Below are 7866 nucleotides of genomic sequence, written 5' to 3' on the forward strand. Positions count from 1 at the left end.
CCTCTTTAACTCAGTGCTTTCCACAAAGTCAAGACCAAATAATGTTAGGTACAAAACCTGTGAATTAACTGAAATGGGTTCCTTTGGAGAAATTACCAGTGAACCTACTTGCTGAATTTTACCAAAGGTAGATTGTGGTAGTCAAACACGGGCCACAAGCCCTCTCCTGTAGGTTCCCTGAAAGCGAATGCGGGCATATCACAGGAAATGAGTACTTTCAGTCAGTGCATCCTTTGGGTACCAAGTTGTATTCCTTCTTCAGCATAGGTCAAAATAATGTACATCCACTAAGTTAAAACTAGGGGACAACTTGATTCTGACCACAAGGAGTCCTATAGAAATGATATACTTAGACACGTAATTCAAGCTTATTTGGCTTTATTGCTCAGCAGACACAGGTAAGATGGAGAAGAAATGAGTGCAGGGCCGCTTAAGCGTAATGAGGACATTTAACAAAAAGGGGCTGCATACAAATTCATTAAACTCTTGACAATATTCTTGAGGCTCTGAAATTCAAACACAATGTTTTCTTTTTAATAGTGTTGTCATGATTCTAGGTCTAACAGTAAACCTATCAATTCCTATTGGAAAATACTTTCAGTGTTGTTTTCTTGTAGAAGACCAATTTATTTCAATAAAGAAATCCTCACGATGTTACGAAAAGGAAGAACTGCCAAACACGTTGGCACTGAGCAAAAAGTCTCTCAAATTATCGGAAACTCTCATTTATACTGCCCTACTTAGGGGCACATGGGTGACTCAGACAGCTAAGCATCCAACTTCAGCTCAGGTCATGATCTCATGGTTCGTGGGTTTGAGCCCCGCATCAGGCTTTCTGCTGACAGCTCAGAGCCTGCTTTGGATTCTGTCCCTCTGCTTCTCTCTCTGTCTCTCTCTCTCTGCCCATCCCCCATTTGCTCACTCTCTTTGTCTCAAAATAAACTTTAAAAATAAAATGATTTATACTGCCCTCCTTAATAAGCAAAGTGAAAGTCTGAGAAATTTATTCAGAATTTGTACTTGTAACAGTAATCAAAATGAATATTTTGTGCTATACCAAAAAGTATACATAAATGACTACAAAAAATTGATCCTTTGAAATAGGAAAGACTTGTCCTCCTAATACTCCCAGTTTATACCCACAAGAACCTATCTCCAACAAATGTCAATGCGGTAGCTCCTAACATGCGATGTACAGTGTGCTTTAAAGTGGACACACTTTATTTTCATAATGAAGTCCCCATTGACTCATGGAATAAGTTCTAAACACTTTATACTTGATGAAGTATTACCAAAGAACCCATATATAATTATACCATGTGTTATAATTTGCTTTTTCCTCTATTTTACCCTAAGACTAACTTTAATGCTACTGGTTCAATCATGCCTCCCATGTTTTCTCCATATTAAAGGAATTTCATGTCTTTCCATGAAGCTTTGTGCCTTTTAGTGATTTACCAAGTATCTGTTCAAGTGTTTCTTTCATTTGATTGTAAGCTGCATGTTCATGTTACCCAAGTGCATATCACAGCCCTTGAACAGAACAACCATTTAATATATGCACAGTTGACTGAATAAGTGAAATACTCCAATCTTTGTCTCAAAGTTAGTATATTTATGGCAGCAGCACTATTCTTGATACCTTCCCATACCTGACTCAATAATTCCTACCCTCCTGGATGCAGGGCGGGGGGATTTCTCTTTTTGGAAACCATACCAATATAATGATTGTTAAAATTCTTATTGCCATAAGAGATACCTAGAAACTCACCGCAAATCCTAATGTTCATGAGAGAAGTCAATTATAAAATATGGTTTTTGCCCATTTAAGAGACAACAGAGGAGGGTGGTTAAGCATGCAGTTAGTTATTGGAGGCAGACTGGCTGGATTTGGGACCTACTTATTGCATGTATTGGTCATGTAATCTTGGGTAAGTTACTTAAGTTCCATGCTTCCTTGTTAGTGAAGTGGAGAAAATCACTGCCTACCTCATAGGTGTTTCAAGAATTATGGGGGTGCCTGGGTGGCTTAGTCGGTTAAGCGTCCGACTTTCGCTTGGGTCATGATCTCGCGGTTCGTGGGTTCGGGCCCCGTGTCGGGGTCTGTGCTGGCTGCCAGCTCGGAGCCTGGAGCCTGTTTCAGAGTCTGTGTCTCCCTCTCTCGCTGACCCTCCCCTGCTCCCGCTCTCTCTCTCTCCTAGAAATAAATAAAAATATTTTAAAAAAAAATTATGTAATACGTGTAGATACCCAGCAGTGTCAAGCACAGAGAAGACTATCAGTAAATGTTAGCTATACTAAGGCAGCACAGTGAAGACACGAACCAGGAAGCTGCTGAACTAACTAGCTGCTGGTTAGAACACAGCAAGTGCAAGGAAACAAGTATCGGCGTGAAAGGGCCTGGAGAGAAAAGTAAGAAGAAACGGATTTAAGTCCTGGCTCTAACTCTAACTTTAAACTATCAACCAAATCATTGGTTCCTTGAGCATCAATTTCTTTGCACTTCAGTGTGGAAAATGGTACCTAGCTCACAGCACTGTGAGGATTTAAATGTAATGAACGTGAAAGAGCTTTGTGAAATATAACGCATTATAAACTATGAAATATTATAAACTATGAAATGTTATCTCTGTATCATCAAAAGCACAATGAGGAACATTTGCACTCCACCGAGAAGCTGGGAGAAGGACAGTAAAAGTGTGTGCCGGGCCACCCTTCTATTGGTTCTACTGTTAATACCCAATGATAGCATAGATATTTTATTTTTAAAAAATTTTTAAAAATATTTATTTTACAGGTGGGGGAGGGACAGAGAGAAAGGAGGACACAGAATCCGAAGCAGGCTCCAGGCTCTGAGCTGTCAGCACTGAGCCTCACACGGGGCTCAAACTCACGAACCGCGAGATCATGACCTGAGCCGAAGTAGGATGCTTAACTGACTGAGCCACCCAGACGCTCCAATAGCATAGAGATTTTAAATCAAAAGGAAGTGTATTCTTTACTTTGAACTTGCCAAGTCTGAAGGACACTCTTGAAAGTGAACTGTGGGCAAGCACTAAAAATAAAATGAAATTAATGCCTTTCATAGCAAAAAGACAGTTACCACATGAAGTGTAGTATTTTATCAATGTATTCTGGGCAAGTGATTAAAAAAATAATGCATGTTATTTGTTGTCTTTAAAATTGTTTAAAAGACTAAAGAAATTGTAAAAAATTAAATTTATTTTTACTAACATAGAGAAAACTCTAGGAGTTTTAGTTTTTAATAATAAACTAGTCTAGAAATAAGAGATCATCTAAACAAAGATACTGTTTCAAATGGAATTTGAGATCATTACAATACCTGTTGACTATAATCTGGAAGAGGATTCTTTGGGCCCTGCCGCCCCCTTCACGGAGATGGGCTGTGGAGTGCGGGAGTTTGTCCTAACCAAAAGAGGCCTTCCGTAGATCTTTTATACAGCTGTACAAATAGTAAAATGTGGGCAATTAATACTTCACTCACTGAATCAATCTGACCGTTTCAGCTGAAAGATCTATATTCTTCATTTAGACTTACAGTCAATTGAGCTAAGTTTTCTTGTAGGTCAGAAATCTCTTGCTTCCTCTTTATGTATCTTTCTGCTCCCCTAAAAGGCCTCTCTTCCACTGATAACAAAATGTGCTCTCAGTCATTCAGTTTTACTGTGATTTTGACCTCAGTTGTCACCTATTGTAGGGTATTTGTGTTTCCCGTCTGCTTCCTAACATCGGAATGAAAGATTCTTTCTACATGTTAACCAATAGAAGTCATGTCATATTGGCCACAGGGTTTTCCCAAATGGGATAGAATTCTCCAAAATTCTACTGAGTGATAATTTACTTATTTGCAAATGCTTCTCGGGCTTTCTATCTCTTCCTGAACATACACTTTGTTTAATTGGAGTTAAAATATAAAGATCATGAAAAAAGATAAGGTCTCAGCATTTGATGCATCTACGTCTTACAGTGCAAAGACTTTATTAAAAAATGAATTTGGGGGCTCCTGGGGGGCTCAGCTGGTTGAGCGTGGAACTTTCTTCCAGCTCAGGTCACCATCTCATGGTTCCTGAGTTTGAAGCCCTGTGTTGGGATCTGAGCTGAGAGGGCAGAGACTGCTTGGGATTTCTCTCTCTCTCTCTCCCTCTCTCCCTTCCTCCTTCTGCCTGACCTCACACATGCTGACTCTCTCTCTCTTAAAAATAAATAAACTTTTTTTTTTTTTTTAGAAATTAATTTTGTTACTGGATTTCTAAGAGAAATGGGGAGGAGAGAGAAATAAATTGTAGGAGAACAAGCAAAGATACCAGTGGGTATAAGGGCCATGAAAAAGAAGAAAGAACATACGCACTTTTATGAGAGACGAAGTAGAAGAAAGGGCACAATGGGAGAGCAGAAGATGAGCATGCTTATAGCGCTAAGAAAAGAAAAGCATTTTTCACTGTAGCATTTCAAAGGGTTTTTTAAGGAGGCAGATACTATGAAAATAGAAAGAGGATATTCTGCAGGAAACCTGACAGGAGTAGGGAGGGAAAGCATGTGGACAAGAGAAAGGAAAATAAAATGAAAAGGCATATATATTACTCTGTAATTGCAACAATAATCTCAATATGGTACGTTTCCTAAGTCTGTTTCTCTCCAAAACTAGTGCCTAAGAAAAGGTACCTCTATATTCAGAAAAGAAAAGTCATAGAGGGAAGTGAATTATCTGAGAACATAGAAATAAAGGAAATGTAGGCTCAAAACTTTGGGCTTTAAAACCCCCAACGGTCAGGCATAACCCAGATGCCCCATCCTCAAAGTCAGCCTCTCATAGAAGAGCTTCTGGCTTTAAATAAGAAGACAGTCCAGAGAACTCATGGTGCCCTATCTCATAGATGGCTGATACTATATAATTTTAATGTGATCTTTATGTTAAAAAAAACAATGCCTAAATTCATTAGTGAAAAAGTTGTAATGATTACAGACTTTAGAATGAAATAAAGAGAAGAGTGTGAGGACAACTTATCCAAGACAGAAAAATACATTACAACATCACATTGTAAGGGATATAACAGCAGCATGTATAAATCACTGCATATAAACAGAAGAGTAAGGAATTAAATTCAGCTTGGACTAAAGGGCAGGGGGAAAAAGTTCAGAAAAAGCTTCACAGGGAATGCAGTAAGTTGACCCTTGGGGCGTGTGGATGGGTTAGTACGTTAAGGGTCTGACTTCAGCTCAGGTCATGATCTTCCGGTTCGTGTGTTCAAGCCCCACGTCCAGCTCTGTGCTGCCAGCTCAGAGCCTGGAACCTTCTTCAGATTCTTTCTCCCTCTCTCTCTGCCCCTCCCCGACTTGCACTGTCTCTTCCTCAAAAATAAATAAACATTAAAAAATTAAAAATAAAACAAAAGTTGAACCTTAAAGTCTAAGCAAGATTTCTGCAAGTAGGAAGGATTTCTATACCACCACCAGCTGAACTGCCAAATGAAGAAAGATCCAGGCGTTTTCCCTTCTTTCAAAATTCAGGATTTTGGGGGCACCTGGGTGGCTCAGTCCTTTAAGCATCCGACTTCATCTCAGGTCATGATATCATGGTTCATGGGTTCAATCCCTACCTTAGGCTCTGGGCTGATAGCCAGCTCAGAGCCTGAAGCATGCTTCAGATTCTGTGTTTCCCTCTCTCTCTGACCCTCCCCTGCTCACGCTATCTCTCTCTCTCTCTCTCAGAAATAAATAAAACATTTTTTAAAAAATTCAGGATTTTCACTTGATTTCCATAAGCACAGACAGTAAAAATATGGCCAGAAACAGCCACACCTAAAAGCCCACAAATGGCTTTAGAATCCACATCAAAATGATCTCATACTAACAAAGGAACATTGAGTGCATGATGTGACAAAAGAGGGGGTCTATCTACCCAGGGTCCAAGAATTCAAATGTCACTCAGCCATGCCACTGGGACATCCCCTATAGGATGTTATCTGATAAAAAGGTGTATGAAAATTACCGAGCGTATCAGGAAAATTTCTGGAGCCTCATGTTATGAGAAGATATGCAAATTATGATCTTTGCATCTATCACACAATTTATGCACTTGGAAATCTATTAAAGGATGTTTTTAAACCCTATGGTCGACTCAGAGGAGAAGAGTGGTAGGCTGGTGTAGGCTTTGAGGAATAAATGTGTACCTTCCTTTTCTAGACCTATAGGCTAGCTTCTTATAAAAAATAGTCTGCTGCTCTTCCAAAAAGGATGTGACATAGCCTATCATGTTAAAATATATAAATAATAAGATAATTAAGAAAATAGAATAATAAAGAGAAACTATTCTGAAAGAAAAACAATAATTGTACCAGAACAAATGGCTAGGGTAGTTACTCCAATTGTTATTCTAATTGTGAATCAAATTTAGCTGTGAGCTCCCTGGTAGCCAAGGAGAAATGGGAATGGTTATGAGCTATTTACAGATCACTAAAGATAGTTCACAAAATCACCTCTAAGAGCATGTCATTTCTGGGCATTAAGTCCTACGAGAACTTCATCATGGAATTCATTGTGTAAGGGAAACAGCATCACACAAAGTCTTCAACTGCGGTTCTGTAGAAAAGAGATTCCTCCTGTGGTACTTCTTATTTTCATCTCCATAAAAAATCTGAGGACAAAACATTAAAACTGTAACTCTGGAAGGAATTTCTATGGAGATACAAAGTAAAACAGTCCTAGTAGATTGTTCTCTGGGAGTATAACATAATTCAGAAATAAAACTTATAAAAACAAAGATGTTATTAGATAATTTGTCTCTTAGATGTTCAGAAATTGTTCAGCTTAAGAAATTCAATACCTGAAGCATTGGATCACTGCAGTTAGTAGAAGAAATATCCTTAGTGATAAAGTCTTATTTAAAAGCTAGTGATAACATATTTTAAACTAAAGCCAAGTATCTTAATTTATATTCTAACTCAGAGAGGTATCCCCACCTCTAAATGAAGTTGAGTCTAAGTGGTACAGAGTTTTTTTCATCCAAAAGGAATTTTAGACTGCCCAAGTCCACAACTGGAAAGTTAGAGTTCTTTGTGACATCACAGAAGGGAAAAAATATAAGATATTATCAACTGCCCTTCTCATAGGTGAACCAAACAGAATCTTCTAATCCATCATATGACACCAAGCCACACTTACCTATGCTAACATCTAACTTAAGTTCATGCCTAACTTTGTCCTTGACATCCATGTCCCATTGTCTTCCTATTAACTGATGCTTAATGGATTACTCCCCTCTCCAGGTCTGAAACACTCTTCTGAAAAAATAAGAATACTCCACAACTTATTATAAATTCACATTGTCAATATACCTTTTTCGCATTATCAACATCTTTTGTGTAAAATGCACTGGAATTCTCAAACCTTCTCTTCTGTGTTGCTGCAAATTTCTCTAAATAACACCATACACCTTCCTTTAAGGCAACTAGCCCTTGCCAAAATTGAGCCATTACATCACTATTTGTAATGTTGTAAAGACTGAGCTTTAAAATCTATTAAATCAGAAATTCTGTTTTCATTTCTCCAATTTCCTCATGCTGGGTTTGAACTTTAACTCTATTTGGATTAAGCCACAATCACTTCTTGTTTTAATGGAACCGACTAATCAGTTTTACTGGAACCAATGTTCATCATGGGCTATTTGGTCTCCATGACATCAGTCTGGACTATCAGAAGCAGTGTAGTATGTAGTATATAGTATGGGTGGGCAAATTGTGTTTATCACCATTTTTAAAATTTTTAATGTTGGTTTATTTTTGAAAGAGAGACAGAAAGAGCACTAGCAAGGGAGGGGCAGAGAGAGAGGATGACACAGAATCTGAA

At 38.3% G+C, this 7866-nt stretch overlaps 1 long non-coding RNA gene across 1 annotated transcript; it reads right to left on the bottom strand.

Moving 5' to 3' along the window:
- Positions 1 to 429: 429 nt before the first annotated feature.
- On the bottom strand, positions 430 to 7020 carry LOC144228989 (uncharacterized). Its single transcript, XR_013334319.1, has 4 exons — positions 6981 to 7020; positions 6498 to 6655; positions 3344 to 3463; positions 430 to 506 (listed from the first exon to the last, which is right to left on the bottom strand). It is a non-coding gene; the product is annotated as an uncharacterized LOC144228989 (long non-coding RNA).
- Between the last annotated feature and the right edge of the window lie 846 nt (positions 7021 to 7866).

The sequence above is a fragment of the Crocuta crocuta genome, unplaced genomic scaffold, assembly GCF_008692635.1.
Source record: "Crocuta crocuta isolate KB4526 unplaced genomic scaffold, BGI_CrCroc_1.0 scaffold546, whole genome shotgun sequence".
Classification (NCBI taxonomy): Eukaryota; Metazoa; Chordata; class Mammalia; order Carnivora; family Hyaenidae; genus Crocuta; species Crocuta crocuta.